The sequence below is a fragment of the Lissotriton vulgaris genome, chromosome 11 (genome assembly GCF_964263255.1).
Source record: "Lissotriton vulgaris chromosome 11, aLisVul1.2, whole genome shotgun sequence".
Taxonomy (NCBI): Eukaryota; Metazoa; Chordata; class Amphibia; order Caudata; family Salamandridae; genus Lissotriton; species Lissotriton vulgaris.
The window spans coordinates 125482220-125500395 of record NC_141699.1 but is presented as its reverse complement, the minus strand read 5'-3'; positions in this window follow the sequence as shown (position 1 = coordinate 125500395).

Here is an 18176-nt window from a genome sequence, read left to right as displayed (position 1 = left end):
AGCTAGAGGAGGAAGATTGGCGAGAAGCCCTCGAGGCCCCTAGAGGAGCGGCTATTGCCATGCGCCTGCGCTTTATACAGTTCAAGTACCTACATAGGGCTTGCTACACCAGGGAGAGATTGTGGTGGGCTGGTCTGATTGAGTCCCCAGTGTGCCTGAGATGTGGTCATGAGGTGGGTACTTTCCTACATACGGTGTGGGGCTGTGGTAGTTTGGCTGGATTTTGGACTGGGGTGTGGGACTGTCTATCGAAGGTGCTGGGCTGGGACCTCCCTCGTACCCCCAAATTAGGGCTACTTCACGTTCTTGAAGGAGTAGGTGGTAATATATACAAGAGACATTTACTTCTGCTGGGCCTTACAGTTGCAAAGAGGGATGTGGCTCAGACTTGGAAAGACCCCCGGGCTCCCAAGGTGGTGGTATGGAAAGAAGGCCTTGATTTTTGTACAGGGTTGGAGCGGCCAGTATTTGATGCCAGGGGCTGCCCTAGGAAACATTACAAAATATGGAAACAGTGGGCGGACTACAGGGGTCTATGGCTGGAACCCCCAACACCGTTAAGAGACGCAGAGGGGCAGATGTGATGGTGACATGGAGGCGATATCATACACACTGTTATATGTATGCAATTCTTTCTACAGGAATAAAGAGACATTGTGCAGGGGGGAGCCATGGGGGGGGGGGAGGGGGGAGAGGGGCCAGGGGTTAAGTCTTAAGATGTTATATGGATCGCTGATTATGCTACGATGTGTTGTTGCAGCTCCTCTGGGGTACGGAGTGCTGTGTCTTATGTGCGATCTGTCAATAAAAAGAGTTGTTAATAAAAAAAAATATATATATAAAAAGGAAATCAAAAATGCACAAGCTCTGTACTATCAGAGAAAGATTCTTGCGGCGAGTTCCTCGTGCGACATATTTAAAATTGCTAACAGTCTTCTTTCTCCTGCTACATCCATGGTTGTTACAGAGAATGTCCAACTGCGATGCGACCAAATTGCTGATTTCTTCGCAGAGAAGATACAAACTATTTGTAATTAATTTCCCCTTGCTACTGTCTCTCAAAGGCCGTTATTAAATGGCGGAGTTGATTCGCCCTTCCCGAGCCCCCAGTTTGAAAATGTTCCCCTTTTGGATCTTGAGACCTTGGAAGGGCTGCTTAAAGAGCTTAAATTGGGCTCTCCTTTAGATGTTGCACCTCCCAATGTGCTTCAAAAAGTAGCTGAAGCAGTGTCATCTGTTATACTTGATTGTATAAATTCTTCATTTAAAACTGGGATTGTGCCATCGCAATGGAAACATGCCAGAGTTAGAGCGCTTCTCAAAAAGCCTAACCTTGATCCTGAGAACTGGGGAAACTACCGCCCAATTTCCTTGCTTCCAGGGGTCAGTAAACTCACGGGAAATATGCCATTTCAATCATATCTGCATTTTGGGAAAATAATAAGCGCTTACATGCTACACAGACTGGTTTTAGACCCCGACAAGGAACAGAAACAGCTATGCTGACTGCAGTAGAAGAAATCAGGAAGATCCTTGACGATGGAGGCTGCGCTGTCCTTATTTTACTGGACCTCAGCACAGCCTTCGATACCATCAATCATTGCCTCATGATACAAAGATTGAGGGAAGCTGGAGTGGCTGGAGTGACTAGATTTGCACTTAGGTGGCTTCAGTCCTACCTTCAGGAGAGGGTATACTCGGTTTTTGAACGAGATTTCTCCTCGAAAGCTATATCATTGACTTGTGGGGTGCCCCAGGGATCTTCCCTGAGCCCCACGATGTTCAATGTTTATATGAGTTCGTTGGCAGAAACAGTACTCCCATTTGGAGTACAGGTTGTATCTTATGACGACGATACTCAATTGATTGTCTCCTTAAAACAGTCTAACCGTTCGGAACCTGATCTGGCTACCTGTCTTCAGAAAGTCTCGGAATGGATGGGCAGCTCCTTCCTGAAGCTTAACGGAGCTAAGACCGAGCTTATGCTCTTTGGGAAATCTGCTCCTTTAAGCATCGACCCTCTGTGGCCTAAGTGTTTGGGTTCCCCCCCCTGGTCCCAAAAAACTGAGTCAAGAATTTAGGTGTATGGATCGACTGCAAGCTAGATTTTGGAGATCAAGCCCACACAGTGGCAGCACACTGCTACGGATTGCTTAGAAGGTTCAGGAAGGTACTTCCTATGCTTCCGTTTACAGCAAGACGATTATTGATACAGGCCATTGTATTGTCTCGGCTCGATTATGCTAACATACTTTATCTGGGAGCCCCCTTGGCCACTATTAACAGATTACAAATTGTACAGAATTGTGCAGCTCGTATGCTAATGAATGTTGCTAAGCGCACGTCTGCTAGGCCAGCCCTGTCCTCTCTTCATTGGCTGCCGGATCAGCAAAGAGTTCAATTTAAGGCTCTCTGTATTATTCACAAATCTCTAGTAGGAAAGGGCTCACCCCTGATCTTCTCTTGGAGTAAACAGTATGTACCCAACAAGACTCTCAGGTCAAGGAATAAAGGCCTACTATGTGTGCCTAAAATCAAACATGTGCGAAGTGGAGGGCAACTGTTTTCATATAATGGGCCGAGACTCTGGAACAGTATTCCATTGGACATATGTTCCGAATCGGACCATCTTAAGTTTAGAAAACTTGTGAAAACTTTCCTCTTCCAGTAATTGTCTCGTGGAACACCGGGTGTCTTAGCGCTGGGATGCCCTTGGGTAACCACGCGCTTTATAAATGCTCATTCATTCATTCATTCATTAGGAGTTATTTGCCACACTTGGCCCAAATTTTGCAACAGATAAATCAAAACCAACTATGCGATGCGTCACACCATCGCCAGACAAAAACAAACACAAAACGAGAAATCCGTGAAGGTGCTTACGAGCGTTAGATGAATTTGCACAGAAAATCACAAAATGATCCAAAAAGACGGAGACATGTTAGCATTTTCAGGTGGGTGAGAACCCCACACCCATCACTTAGTCCAGGAAGCGAACATGTATAAATATAAAACGAACTCAATACATTTTTGAAGTTCCTTCTCAGTGACGCATCACAGGAGAACTCACATCTTAAGGTTTCCAGCTGTGGTGAGACCATGGAGGCGTGGGACTTCAGCTTGGGTCTGAACCTTTCCTGAGATGATGCTTGAAGGCAGGGCTTCCTACCTTGCAATCTTCACCTCTTCATTAATTCATTCATTCACGCCCAGGAAAAATGTAGAAAGCATACTGGGTTGTTAGTCAGTAACAGAACTGGACGGCCTTCTTTGGGCGGTAGCACAGTTCTCCTGCCCAGTCATGGATGCCTATTGCTTTCTGAAACATGAGAGACAATTCTGTAATACAAAACGGCTTTAAGACTATTTGTTTGAACACGTTATTCTAAGTCAACTTAGCTGGGTTAATTTCTCTAACAGGCCATCCATCTGGAATTTATGTTTGCATCTTTTGGTGTGTATCAGCGTTGTGTCATGGCTTTGTTTTTCAGAAAATGTTGGTCCTAGGAGCACCGAAGCTTAAAGTTACACACAAAGTTCATACAAAATAAATCATCACCAAGTCTGAAAGGATGAAGCAATTACTGGCCTATTTTTGATCTTTCTGGGCTAATACATCGAGCCTTCCCTGAAACTGGAAAATTCTCATCCTGATTTGCAGAGATAGAATCTTCAGATTTCTCAGTCTTGCCTGCGGAAGACCAGCAAAGTGTGCAGACACTACCATAGAAGAAGAGTTTGCTGAACCTTTACAGGTCCCACTATATTGGCTTGTATGTGCCTCCCTTGGACTTTGCGATAGTTAAGTTACTTCATTTGTTACTTCTGTGCCACTTTCTACAGTGCCAGATGGGTCTTGTTTGAGCTTTATCAAACGTTTCAAATAAATAAATGAGCGTGTGTTCCCAGGGGACAGGAAGTCCGAGACCACGCTCTGCTTCTGTTCAGATCTACCATGCCTTTCCCATAGCTCAAATGTTAAACCTGGAAGGCCCATGGTTAAGACCACGCATCGTCCACCCATCTTGTTGTAAGAGGTGTGGGAGAAGGGATAGTGCCAACAAGGAAGATGGTGCAAGATGATTCTTTTAATTTTGACAATTCGCTGCCACTGAGCACAAGCTTGATAACAACATGTGCACCTTTCAGAGGTCTAGAGTCTCTGCAGCTTATGGCAAAGTGAGTGGTTAGCAATGAGCTGCTGATGATAATCAATCAATCAATCAGTGACACTTATAAAGCGCGCTACATACCCGTGGGGTCTCAAGGCGCTGGGGGGGGGGGAGCCGCTACTGCTCGAACAGCCAGGTCTTCAGCTTCTTCCTGAAGGAGAGGTGGTCTTGGGTCAGGCGCAGGTCGGTCGGGAGGGAGTTCCAGGTCTTGGCGGCCAGGTGGGAGAAGGACCTTCCTCCTGTAGTCGCTCTTCGGATGCGGGGGACGGCGGCGAGGGCGTGGTTGGCTGATCGGAGGTGGCGTTTGGGAGCGTAGAAGTTGACTCGGCTGTTGAGGTAGCTCGGGCCTTGGTCGTGTAGGGCTTTGTGTGCGTGGGTGAGGAGGCGGAAGGTGATTCTTTTGTTGACGGGGAGCCAGTGAAGGTCTCGCAGATGTCCGGAGATGTGGCTGGTTCGTGGGATGTCGAGGATGAGTCTGGCTGAGGCGTTCTGGATCCGCTGGAGTCTCTTCTGGAGCTTGGCGGTGGTCCCGGCGTAGAGGGCGTTGCCGTAGTCCAGTCGGCTGGTGACGAGGGCCTGGGTGACGGTCTTCCTGGTCTCGGTGGGGATCCACCAGAAGATCTTCCGTAGCATGCGTAGGATGTTGAAGCATGCCGAGGAGACGTTGTTGACTTGCCTGGTCATGGAGAGGGAGGAGTCCAGGATGAAGCCCAGGTTGCGTGCATGGTCTGTTGGTTTGGGTGCGGTGCCCAGGGCGGGAGGCCACCAGGAGTCGTCCCAGGCGGAGGGAGAGGAGCCCAGGATGAGGACCTCCGTCTTGTCCGAGTTCAGTTTCAGGCGGCTGGTCGTCATCCACTCGGCTACCTCTTTCATCCCTTCGTGCAGGTTGGCTCTGGCGGCGGCGGGGTCGTTGGTCAGGGAGAGGATCAGCTGGGTGTCGTCGGCGTAGGAGATTATGCTGAGGTTGTGTTTGCGTACGATGGCCGCGAGGGGGCTCATGTAGACGTTGAAGAGGGTGGGGCTCAGAGATGATCCTTGGGGGACGCCGCAGATGACTTCGGTGGCCTCTGATTTGTACGGTGGTAGGCGGACTCTCTGTGTTCTCCCGTCGAGGAAGGAGGTGATCCACTCCAGCGCCTTGTCCTGGATTCCGACGTTGCTGAGGCGCCGTACTAGGGTGCGGTGGCAGACCGTGTCGAATGCCGCGGAGAGGTCTAGGAGGATGAGGGCCGCTGTTTCTCCATTGTCCATCAGGGCTCGGATGTCGTCGGTGGCGGCGATGAGGGCGGTCTCGGTGCTGTGGTTGGCTCGGAAGCCGGACTGTGAGGGGTCGAGGGATCCGTTCGTCTCGAGGAAAGCGGCCATCTGCTTGTTGATGATAGTGGTGGTGGTGGTGGTTATGAAGGTGCCACAAATAGTGCTAAGGAGACGACGAAGAACAGTCGGGGCTGTTCCAGTGTTTATGAACTGAACTCTCGGCAGAGCGCACTTATTTCCCCCTTACAGACTGCAGGAGTCTGCACAATCAGAAGGGTCAAAGAGGTATTGTTTGTCAGCTGCATCTGGGTAGCCAACATGTTCTGGGTTACAAGGATTCTCTAAAGACTACTAGAAACCCTAAATGCGCTACTGCAAATACTGCAAAATAAATCTCCTTAAGCTAAATAAACGATAACAGGAAATATAAGGGACTCTACTTCACAAGAGTTTTGCTGTTTTATTTTAAATAAACAAATAGAAACTGAAGAACTTTTAAAGACTATTAACAGAATCTATTTTTCCAAGGAATACATCTGAGGCTGCAGGAGTCAGCTAAAAGGAACGTAGAACCATCGCACACGCGTCCTATAGTTTGTTTTATCCCCCATGGGTCATTCAAATCATTCACCGCTTTTCTGAGTATTGCATTCCAATAGTTTGGAGAAAACCAAAAACATGTAAAACCCCCTTTACCTGCTTAAACCTAGATTCTTTTGAAGCATCAAATCCAGTCAAATAAAAACAGGGTTGACATTTTACTTCTCAAAACCTCTTCCACGGAGTGCAATATTTTAAAAAGCTGACTCTCTCAGTATTTTATTTTCAGCTGCAGATCTTTCATCACGTGACTGCACATGTGTCTTGTTGGCTTTCTGCGGAAGACAAGCAGTTTGACCTTAATTGGTCATCCTGAACAGGAACAGGCCTGCACGTGCCTAAAGCATGTAGAGACTGTCTGTGCAGAGTGTACCAGGCCACAGTGTAAATGTCAAGCTGTAGTCATCTTCCTGTACATATCCTGACGCGTGGCTCTTTCACAAGCAGCACTGAGGTAGCATAGGGCCTATTCTTCATGCTTGGACTAACAAAAAGGAACCTTGCACCTTGGTAAATGGAGTTGCACTGTTTGCAATTCCTACCCCTCTACTCTTCTACCACACTTCTACCCCTCTACCTCTCTTCTACCCCTCTTCTATCCTTCTTCTACCTCTCTTCTACCCCTCTTCCACCCCTCTACCCCTCTTCTACCCCTCTACTCCTCTTCTACCCCTCAACCGCTCTACTACCCCTCTACTACCCCTCTTCTACCTCTCTTCTACCCCTTTTACTCCTCTACCCCTCTTCTACCCCTCTACCCCTCTACTACCCCTCTTCTACCCCTCTACCCATCTACACCTCTACCCTACTACCCCTCTTCTATCCCTCTTCCCTCTTCCACCCCTCTACTCCTTTTCTACCCCTCAACCCCTCTACTACCACTCAATCCCTCTACTACCTCTCTTCTACCCCTCTACCCCACTTTTACCCCTCTACTACCCCTCTACCCCTCTTCTACACCTCTATTACCCCTCTACCCCTCTTATATCCCTCTTCTACCCACTGTAACTAGCAAAGACACTGTGTTTCGGCAGCATCACTCTGCACCACCACAGCATCACTCTGCACCACCACAGCATCGCTCTGCACCACCACAGCATCGCTCAGCGCCACCGCAGCATCGCTCAGCACCACCACAGCATCCCTCAGTGCCACCACAGCATCACTCAGCGTCACCACAGCATCAATCAGCATCACCACAGCATCACTCAGTGCCACCTCTGCATCACTCAGTGCCACCACAGCATCACTCAGCGCCACTACAGCATCCCTCAGTGCCACCACAGCATCACTCAGCGTCGCCACAGCATCAATCAGCATCACCACAGCATCACTCTGCACCACCACAGCATCACTCTGCACTACCAAAGCAACACTCAGCGCCAGCACAGCATCACTCTGCACCACCACAGCAACACTCAGCACCACCGCAGCATCCCTCAACACCACCACAGCATCACTCGAAGCCAGCACATCATCACTCGAAGCCAGCACAGCATCACTCAGGGCCAGCACAGGGCCAGCACAGCATCACTCAAGTGGCACTTTTTTATTATAACTTTTTAGCATGCTGCACAGCAGCCATACTTCTCTACAGCACAGCTTAAACACATTGGCAAAGACAATAGCTCTGCCTATACACTTATATGGCCCCAAAGGCGAGACCTATTGGCTATGCCAATGCTTGTTTGAATATTTCTTTTAACAAAACTAGTTTTGATTTCGTGTTTCTCGTATTCACGGGGACGACTGGTGTTGTGACTATTTCGGTGTCTGTGATGCACAAATGTTTTTTAAGATGTATAAAGCAGATATATAGAGATATAGTATCGAACACATTCCAAATCTGGAGTCAACAAACAAGGCGGGCACAGACTCCATATTTAAAGTATTTTATTCTATTGCCTTTGTAAAACCATATGATGCATTTCGGTGGCCGTCCGCAGCCTTGATCACATGGTATAGTATATGTTGTAGATTAAGGATTTACCAGGATATGGTTTAAACTTTTAGTTTAGCTTTCATTTTAGAGAAAAACAGTTGTGTCAGTGGCAGAGTGAGACTGTGAGTGGGTGTATGAGTCTCCGAATAAGTGTATCACTGGGTGCATAACTGTCTATGAGTGAGTGTGTGAGTGTCTAAGTAAAAGTCAGGGAGGGTGTGTGAATAGATATATATACTGGCGAAGGCTTACGCCGAAACACGTTTGTTTGCTTTTCACTAAAATTAAAAAGACCGCTTTGGAAATCACCAATCCCGGAGTGCTGTTGTCCTTTTTGAAGTAAGAGGATTTTGAGCGCTATATACATATATAATTACACACACACATATATATATATATACTAGCAGCCCGTCCCGACGTTGTCCAGGAGCAATCACGCTTCGGGCCCCCGCCCTCCCCAACGTTGTCCGTGGGAGCAATCAGGCTTCAGGGCCCCCGCCTGCCCCGACGTTGTCCGTGGGTCCCCCGGAGAGCCACCTCGGCTGCTTCACCTACCTCAGCCGCCACTCCTCCTCGCGCTCCTGAGTTCACCGCTCCTCCCCGCCTGTCTGCCGCTCCTCGCCACTCCTCACTGCTCCTCCCCGCTTGAGACACCAATAATCACGCCTAATGAAACTCTGATGGTAGATAATATTGAAACTCCCAGCGAAAAAGCGCCTATCAGATTAATTACGGCCTATAACTGTCAGCATAAGAAAGTAAGACAGATAACTAAAAACTGGCCTATTTTGAAATCTGACAGAACACTGGCATCTGAAATTGAACCTGTCCCCAGCATTACTTACAGAAGAGCACCTTCTATGCGGGACACACTAGTAAAAACCATGCCAGAGATAGTCACTAAAACTAACATCAAAAGTGACTGGCTAACCAACAGAAAAGGCTTTTATAAATGCAGCTCATGTAGAGCCTGCAAATTTGGTATCAATGTAAGAGAGGTTCAAGATGCTTTCTCCACAGATCTATACCAATTGAAAGGTCTGTTTTCATGTAAAACAGAATTTGCTGTTTATATCCTAGAATGCAGTGGTTGAGAAACAGAGGGAGAAGGACGATAAACAAAACTAGGTCGGCCTCCAGTTACATGTAGCAAAAGATCAGGAACCCAGGGAGAGGGATTCAGAGACCTAGTTTGTGTGTTATGGTCACTGCATGAATTATGTCAGTGCTTACCAAAAGAAGAAAGAAACTTTCTTTCTAGAGTCCCCTCACTCACCGGGTTTCCCCACGGTGACATGCTTCATCATTGGGGCCATCCCAGTTCTCTAGGAAAAGGGGCGTGCTGCGACTAGCGAACTACGCAGGAGCACTTTATTTGTGAAAAGACTATGTGTGGTGTAAAGTGATGTGGTGATGGAGTGGGTGTGTGAATTAAAAATACCGCTAGTCGCAGCACGCCCCTTTTCGTAGAGAACTGGGATGGCCCCAATGATGCAGCATGTCACCGTGGTGAAACCCCGGTGAGTGAGGGGACTCTAGAAAGAAATTCTTCTTTCTTCTTTTGGTAAGCACTGACATAATTCATGCAGTGACCATAACACACAAACTAGGTCTCTATATCCTAGAATGCACTTGCAAACTCAAGTACATAGGCAGTACAAAATTACCTGTTGCCAATCGTATCTTACAACACCTACGAGCCATTGTCAATTCCGACACCAGTTACCATGTGGCCCGCCATTTTAAACTTGTACATAATAATAATCTTAATGATTTAACTTATTTTGTACTAGATGAGGTGCCGAAGGAATTAAGAGGAGGAAACAGGGATAAAAAACTGAGACAACTGGAAAGTCGTTACATTATGCAATTTAACACTAAGATACCGAACGGTTTAAACACAGGGGAAGATTTATATAATTTCTTGCAAAAAGTTTTAGAGCGGAACGTTTTTATAGAAATATTATTAATATGTTATATATTTGCTGCTACTTAAAACTGCAATTTACCTCAATATGAATGTGTTTTTTATAATTGAATTTTATAACTGTCTTTTATGCATTTTTATTATGTGTGTAAATGGTATTGTATGAATTTTTTGCCTATTTTATATCGGATTTTAACGGGTTTTACCAATTATTTGGTTTTACTTGGTTTTATCTGGTGTTTATTGGGTGGAGTGTTTGTACTTTGCTATTTTGCACATATACAGATACTTATATCATGTGAATTTAAGATCAACAGCAAAAAATATGGAAAAGTCAATGGAGTCGGAAGAACTGTCATGTCCTGATTCACTTATCTTTTCATTTCACTAGTCATTGTATATCTTGGATGCCTTGATCTATTGCACATCCTAATATTATGACAGCATATGAATTAACAATATTGCAATTTCACTTATGAATTAACTATGCATATTAAATTGTCATAAATTGTGCAATTTTGATGGATTCTGCTTTTTAAACTATAAATGATTTGAGTTAAGATTATATACTTTTTCTTTTTTTGCACTATAATGAACTGAAAGAATTTTACTATTTTCCCTCTTTTCAATAGGCTCTCTTTTATTATGAATTACAGGCTATGAATTACATGCCAATGTTTGTCGATTGGGTAACATATATTTGTTGTGGCTTTTAGGTTTTGGTCCCACCAATGAAATTGCCATGATACCCATTTAGAGCTAGGGCACTTGCCCAGTATATCTGAAATATTTTTTCAAATATTTTTTAAATTGCTCTGTATATATGTCGAATGTTTTATACTCTGTTTTTTTTAGAGAGAAATGAATTGAAATATCTAGACATATATATACATTATAATATTGGCATACAGTCATATAAATCGGTGTTGTATTGAAACATTAATTAATGTCATAGTCTGTTTTCTGTATCCTTTACAAAAGAAAGGAGGAGCCTTTGTTAATGGGAAACAGTATTTATACACTGTGGTGGTCACGACATGTCATGTGATCAAGTCCGGGCTAACCGGACGAAACGCGTCATGTCTGTTTGGATGGGAAAATAAAAGCACTTTGGAAATCTTGCTGTGTGGACCGTGTCCTGGTCGGAATCAGTCTGTGCGGTGAATACTGGGAAGTGTTTGAGATATATATTATGCAGCCCGTCCCGACGTTGTCCAGGAACAATCAGGCTTCAGGGCCCCTGCCCTCCCCAACGTTGTCTGTGGGAGTAATCAGGCTTCAGGGCACCCGCTTGCCCCGACGTTGTCCTTGGGTCCCCCGGAGAGCCACCTCGGCTGCTTCACCTACCTCAGCCGCCACTCCTCCTCGCGCTCCTGAGTTCACCGCTCCTCCCCGCCTGTCTGCCGCTCCTCGGCGCTCCTCACCGCTCCTCCCCGCCTGTCCGCCTCTCCTCGCCGCTCCTCGCCACTCCTCCCCGCTGCTCCTCCCGGCCTGTCCGCCGCTCCTCCCCACGCTCATGGCCGTCACTCCTCCTCACGCTCCTGTACACTGCTCCTCCCCGCGCTCCTGATGTCAGCACGCACGTCGTGGCCGGTGCTACTTCCAAGGGACTACTTTTTTTTATCGTAAATTTTTTAAAGAACGTATATTTTTTTATTTTATATAGCCTATGTCCATCTGCAGACCCTCACAATTACAATGATGTAGCGGGTGTTTGGATTGGCGCTGTGGTTCCCGAGTTTACCCGCCTCAAAGGTTCCCAGTTCTCTCTTTATAATAGTAATATATATATATGCGCAAACAGAAGTCTTTCACCACAGAACCACCAGGCAGGCAGCAACGAGGAAAAACCACGCAAGTCCCAGTCTTCTTTCGGCAAGTTTATTTAAAAAGGCAAGTTCACCAAATCTGACGCGTTTCGGGCGTCCGCCTTGGTCACAGATTATATATATATATATATATATATATACATATATACATATATTGTTTTTTTTGTTTTATATTTTCAACAATATTCGTGCCATCATTGCAGGGTTACACAGGGGGGTCGTACTGATGTTTGCAGCAGCATTGCAAATATCGCGCATGGTCAAAACACATAACTTGTGTCATTAAGACCCCTTTTTAGGTCTCGGCTAGCGTATGCTGCGCACATGCGCAGTCTCCCTGGAGAGATTTAATGAGATAGAGAGAATATCACTAGCGAGGTTAAGCCCCGCCCCTCTTCTTCATTGGCTGACCTCCTAAACGGTGGCCAGCCATTGGAGAAGAGGTCCTAGTGACATTCTCCTTTCTCGCTAAGCCCTGTCCTTTTCAGACTGGGTTACTTGACTTACTGCTGAAGTTAAAGGTTTCCTATCTTCTTTATGGGTCCAGATGGCCCCATAAAGAAGATAAGGAACCTTTTACGCCAGCAGGAAGTCCGGGCGCCCAGTCTGAAAAGGACGGGGCTTAGAGACAAAAGGCTGTGCCATTTCTATGTTGTGTACATTGTGAGAAATTCTGTATTACATCCATTCCTCTGTGTGGATTCCAGTAGTATAATACGCTTGCTTCTTCGCAATGTAGCGTGCTTTTCTTCTGATTTAACTAAAACAGTGTTGAATTTTCTACGTGAAGTCGAGCAGTAAACTCTGTAATCAGCAGCTCTGGATGTTATTCCATCCATGTATGTGCACAGTTGCAGTTTTTAGTGCCCCTAAGACTTTTATTTACAACCAGTATTTAGGTAGGATGAACGCTGATTGGAGCGCTGCAGCTTACTCACAAATCTGCTGTGTGTTAGCATGCGTACTACTGCAGAAACAAAGTTGAGCGAGGAGGCAGGAGCGGACGCCGGTAGCAGCACGTTCACTGCAGCAGGAGCAGCGCGTGCTAGAGGCTGTGGCAAACCGGTTGGGGTCTGATAGCGAAGACCAGCGTTTCCCACTGCCCATCTGTGGCTGCCCTCATCAGGTAAGGGAGCTCGCGCGGCACATGCTCTTTTGTGAGTGGTGAGGTGGCGCAAGCTCGCAGAGCCCGTTATCGTCATAGGACTTGATGGAAGGCGCAGCACGCGACAGGACTGCATGAGGACAGTGGCTATAAAGGCCACCTCTCTGGGCGGGACTTGTAAGAGGTCGAACTGGTTGCCCTTTTGTGCGCGAGTCTAGGGTGTAAATAGGCTCCCAGGCCGGTTTTATCATGTTATAACTGGGACCTTATGTGCTGTGTTACCGACGTATTTTATTGGGTATGGTCTGTGGTATTACTCGTGCCCGTGAGGGGGTTAGCTCTGGATTTTACGTGGGTTCTACCAAGGGGCTGTTTCTGTGCTAGTTATTTTTGAGGACAAAGTGGAAATGCTAATTTTAAGCCTCCATTTTGGGGGTGGTCATATGACTGTATTATAAAGACCCAGTGCAGGCATTTGAGGGTCATTTCGTCGTCTTGAATAATTATACGTGTCACTGTGTTATCTGTTAAATGGGGATAGGCTTGAAATAGGGACGGACCTGTTGGGGCTCTGACCGAGCTCTAATTTTAAGACAAAAAAACTGATCTTGATTCGGAACCGGGCCCTATGTTCCCGTCCCCCACTTGCAGGCAAAAACACTGATCGGTTACTCAACAAAGACTGTAAAGCCCCTTCTTGTAATACACGTTAGCAGTCTTGTTTTAATTTTTTACCTGTTTTACATTATCTTGTATACCTCGAGTATTGGTTGTATCCAGATGCTACTGTAGTCTCTTTCATGCAAATTAACACTAGTGTGCAGTGAACTGAATTGCTGCCTGTTTGGGTAAGTTCACGATGTTGTTGGATGTTTATGATGGGCCACAAAAGAGGGCTCTAGAGCTGAGGGTGAAAGGAGTGAGTTTCATGCACTGCTTGTTTTTTAAAGGCGCGTGGGTATGTTGGCAAAAGTCAGGCTACGCTTCACATTAGCTGGTCGTGGCGAAATCAAATCAGCAGGTTCCCACCCATCCCCAGCCTGTGAATCCTGCTGAAAGTATGCAGTGGCTTAGCTAGCTGTGTGTGTGTCTCTGTGTGTGTGTGAGGCTCTGTGTGTGTCTCTGTGTGTGTGGCTCTGTGTGTGTGTGGGGGGCTCTGTGTGTGTGTGGGACTCTGTGTGTTTGGGGGGCTCTGTGTGTATGGGGGCTCTGTGTGTGGGGGGGTCTCTGTGTGTGTGTGGCTCTGTGTGTGTGGCTCTTTGTGTGTGTGACTGTGTGGCTATGTGTGTGTGTGGCTCTGTGTGTGTGTGGCTCTGTGTGTGTGTGTGGCTCTGTGTGTGTGTGTGGCTCTTTGTGTGTGGTTCTTTGTGTGTGGCTCTCTGTGTGTGGCTCTGTGTGTGTGTGTCTCTGTGTGTGTGTGTCTCTGTGTGTGTCTCTGTGTGTGTATGGCTCTCTGTGTGTGTGTGGCTCTCTGTGTGTGTGTGGCTCTGTGTGTGTGTGTGTGGCTCTGTGTGTGTGGGGGGGCTCTTTGTGTGTGTGTGTGTGTGTGGGGGGCTGTGTGTGTGTGTGCGTGTGTGTGTGTTTGTGTGTGGCATTTGCGAGAGATTAAGCTATTAGCATTGTAAATGACAATGAAGCGTGTGCATCGGTGGTGAAGTGAGACTCGGACGTGCAGGGTGCGTGTCGTGGCGCACCGCAGGCGCTGGTGAAGAGTGCATGGTTGGTGTGTGCATCGGAGGTGAAGTGAGTCTCGGGCGTATTGGGAGCGTGTTGTGGTGCACAGCAGGCGCAGGTGAACAGCGCCTGGTCGGCGTGTGCATCGGAGGTGAAGTGAGTCTCGGACGTGCTGGGTGCATGTCATGCTGCCCAGGAGGCATTGGTGAAGATCTCCTGGTCATCGAGTGCACCGGAGGATAAGTGAGGCTCGGACAAGGTGAGCATGTAGTGGTGTGGCCGAAGGCGTTGGTGAAGAGCGCCTGGATATCGGTGCACTGGAGTTGGAGTAACTCAGTGAAGCAGTGTGCGTGCTTTGGTGCAACCTGGGACTGTGGAGGTGATCGGCTGATCATTGTATGCCCCAGAAGAAAGTGAGTCTCTGCAGCGCAGTGTGAGTGTCTTGGTGACAACTGAGACTGCAGGAAGGAGTGCCTGGTGAATGTGCACTTGGAGTCGACTTGAAATCCCATCCGCGTTGTGTGCCTGGCTTCGACGTGCCTGAGTAGACCCGGAGGGTGCTGTGGTGAACGTGCACCCGGAGTAACGTAATCTCAGAGGCGTGGGGCACGTGTATCCCCAGGCTGCCTGAGACCTTCCTAACAGTCACTGCCCAGACCGGCAGCCCCGGAGGAGCTGGCTGCCAGGCCGAGCCGCTGAGGCTCATTGATAAAGTCCTGCAGAGAGAGCCCGGTTCGCTGAAGGAGGAGAGGAGAGTAGGGTGGTTCCCCCAGGTAACGTGGATTACTACCTGGGCGGAGAGGGGGCTCAGAGGGACACTCTCTCGGCCTCTCAGACCTTCTGGCGAGTACTGGGGCCAGAGGGAGAAGCTACACTTCATGTCATCGTTGATACGTGTGGGGGTTAAACTGTTATTGAAGAGGCTGACTTTGCCAATTTTGCTGCTAACAAACTGCCGGACTGTCTTATGACGCCGGACTTTATTTCTGCATAACGAAGTACATAATTTTAGCGCTACGCATTGCATTATTTCTCCATTGCAAAGTACAGGATTGCATCGGCCCGCATTGCATTATTTTTTCATTGCAAAGTACACGATTGTAGCTACGCATTGCATTATTCCTTAATTGCAAAGTACATGATTGTAGCAGCGCACATTGCATTAATTCTTCATTGCAAAGTACGTGATTGTGGTATGACGCATTGCCTTATTCCTTCATTGCGCAGTACATGATTATAACGGTACATGTTGCATTATTTCTCCCATTGCAAGGTACCGGGGTGTATCTTTATGCATTGTATTATTTCTCCTTTGATCAGCACAGGATTGTATCGTTAGGCAGTGCACTATTGTCTGTCCATTGAAAAGTGTCTGATTCTAGCATTATGACCAGCAGAGCATTTTGAAAGTGGTGATTGGGATTTTAACCTACCAAGCAGCCGGAAATAATATTACCCTTTATTATATGTTGATTTTTGTATTGTGTGGTCTGAGCGTATATCTTTTTATATGAAGTTTATACTTGTTTTATCAAACTTGTGTGGAGTCCATTTTTGGTGTCACCAGTGGGTTGCTGTGGGCATGGTTACACATACTGTACACTTGTGCCTTAGAGATAGGCCTGGCTGCCTATGCCAAGCTACTAAGGGGGTGAGCAGGGCTATCTAAAACGGTGTCCTTACTTGGCCTAACGTTGAGTGAGGAGTCCCAGATCGCGCATTTGTGACAGTGGTGCGTGACTGGGACTCCGGCTTCCAACAATATTCATGACGTAGGTCTTAGTTTGCGAGCCATTGGGAATCGCATAAATCACAGGGATGGTGGCCTGCTGGGGTCAGCAGACCAACATGTCTGTGATTGCTTTCAAATAAAGCAATGTTGGTTTTTATTTCAAGGCGGACAGTTTATGAACTAAAAAAAAGCTTTGCACATCTGGCCTTTGGTGAAGCATTTGGGTGGACCACTAGCTGGGGTTTTATGAGTCTGTCAAAGGGATGGGCAGGAATGGGACTTTGCTTTTTGAGTTATATAATTATAAACTTAGTTACACAATAGGAGCAGTTGAATGGGCCACACAGATGGAGAATGATAAGTGATAGAATTTCAACACAGTAGGGACATTATGGTGAATGTGGATGATACTGGAGGTAGATTTTGTGATGGACCACACCCGCTGAACAGGTCCACTTAATGCAAAGAATCTTAAAAACTTAAGGGAGCTTAACAGCTGCCCTAAATGATATAGATGTGCTTCAATCTCAAGCGATATAAAGTCCAAGTAGCAATGTTACAGCAAGCGTATTTTCGGATTTACAGAAAACTTGGCTTAAAGAGGGAGGGAAAATATGTTTGTGGCTACTTATTCCAGTTATGCCAGGGGATGTGATTACATGCATAGCAACGGGCCTTTAAGCCTTGTGAGACGATGACAGACCCAATGGGTAAATATTTTATAGTGGTGGGGCTCCTTGAGGGTTAGGACACCTGCCTAACACTCAACCCCTAATGTGGACAATAACACTTTCTTCCCTGAAATTACAGTAATAGAAGGCCTATATTTGAATAGCAGGGCAATATGGGAAAGCAATTTTAATTATGTCTTGGATTGCAGAATGGAAAAATTCCACCCCCAAGCCTTGTATGGAACCTGTTATAGAAACAACACTGACTGAAGTTATTACTGACTTTAACCTGGTAGAACTCTGGTGTCATTACCACCCACATGATAAGGCCTACTACTATTATTCAATCATTTAATCAATCAGGGGTTGGTAAAGTTCAACTACTCACCCGTGTGGGTCTCAAGGTGCTGGAGGGGCAGCTCCATTGAGTGTTGGGGTCACCTGAAAAGCTAGGTCTTGGGGTCCTTCCTGAACTGGGGCAGTGTGGGAGATAGTTGAATGTGGAGGGGGAGAGTGTTCCAGACTTTGGCTGCGAGGTAGGAGAAGTACTTTCCTCCTGTTCTAGTCTTGCTGATACGTCAGACGGTAGCCAGAGAATGCTGGGCTTATCGGAGGTGTCTTTTGGGGGCATAGAAGGGGAGGGGGCTATTCAGGTATGCGGGTTCTGTGTTGTAAAGGAGCTTAGGCAGAAGAGTCATTTTTACAGCATGAATGCGACCTAGCCATGATAGGAAAAGAGGTTTCCATTTTGTGAGTTCTGTTTGGATGCGTGCAAGGACAGGAGGGAAATTGGCAGCATAGAGTCCATCAAGTCTTGGCGTTAGCTGAACCCCTAAATATTGAATGGAAGATGTAGCCCAGGGTAGGGGAGTAAGGGCCCGAAGTCTGAGGACTTCTGCCGGTGGGAGGGTGAGGTTGAGTACATATGATTTATCTACATTTATTTTAAACCCTGACACAGCTTCAAAATGTTCAAGTTCCGATTGTAAGTGAGGGAGGGAAGTAGCAGGCTCAGCACTTCCTCCAACCGACAGGGAGACCGGTATCCGAGGACGACTTTTGCGAATTTGAGGAAATATGGATTTCAGCAGCAAATTTTACCCGTAACCTGCCAGCACTCCATCCTTGAGATTGCGATCCCCATTGACATATACACCTGGATAGCGGGTGTTTGCAGGATATATCCATACTCGGCCTCCTTGATTCAGGATTTATGAAAATCTTTAGTCGAAGTCTGCCGCTCCAGCAGTTCAATAGGGCGTCATGC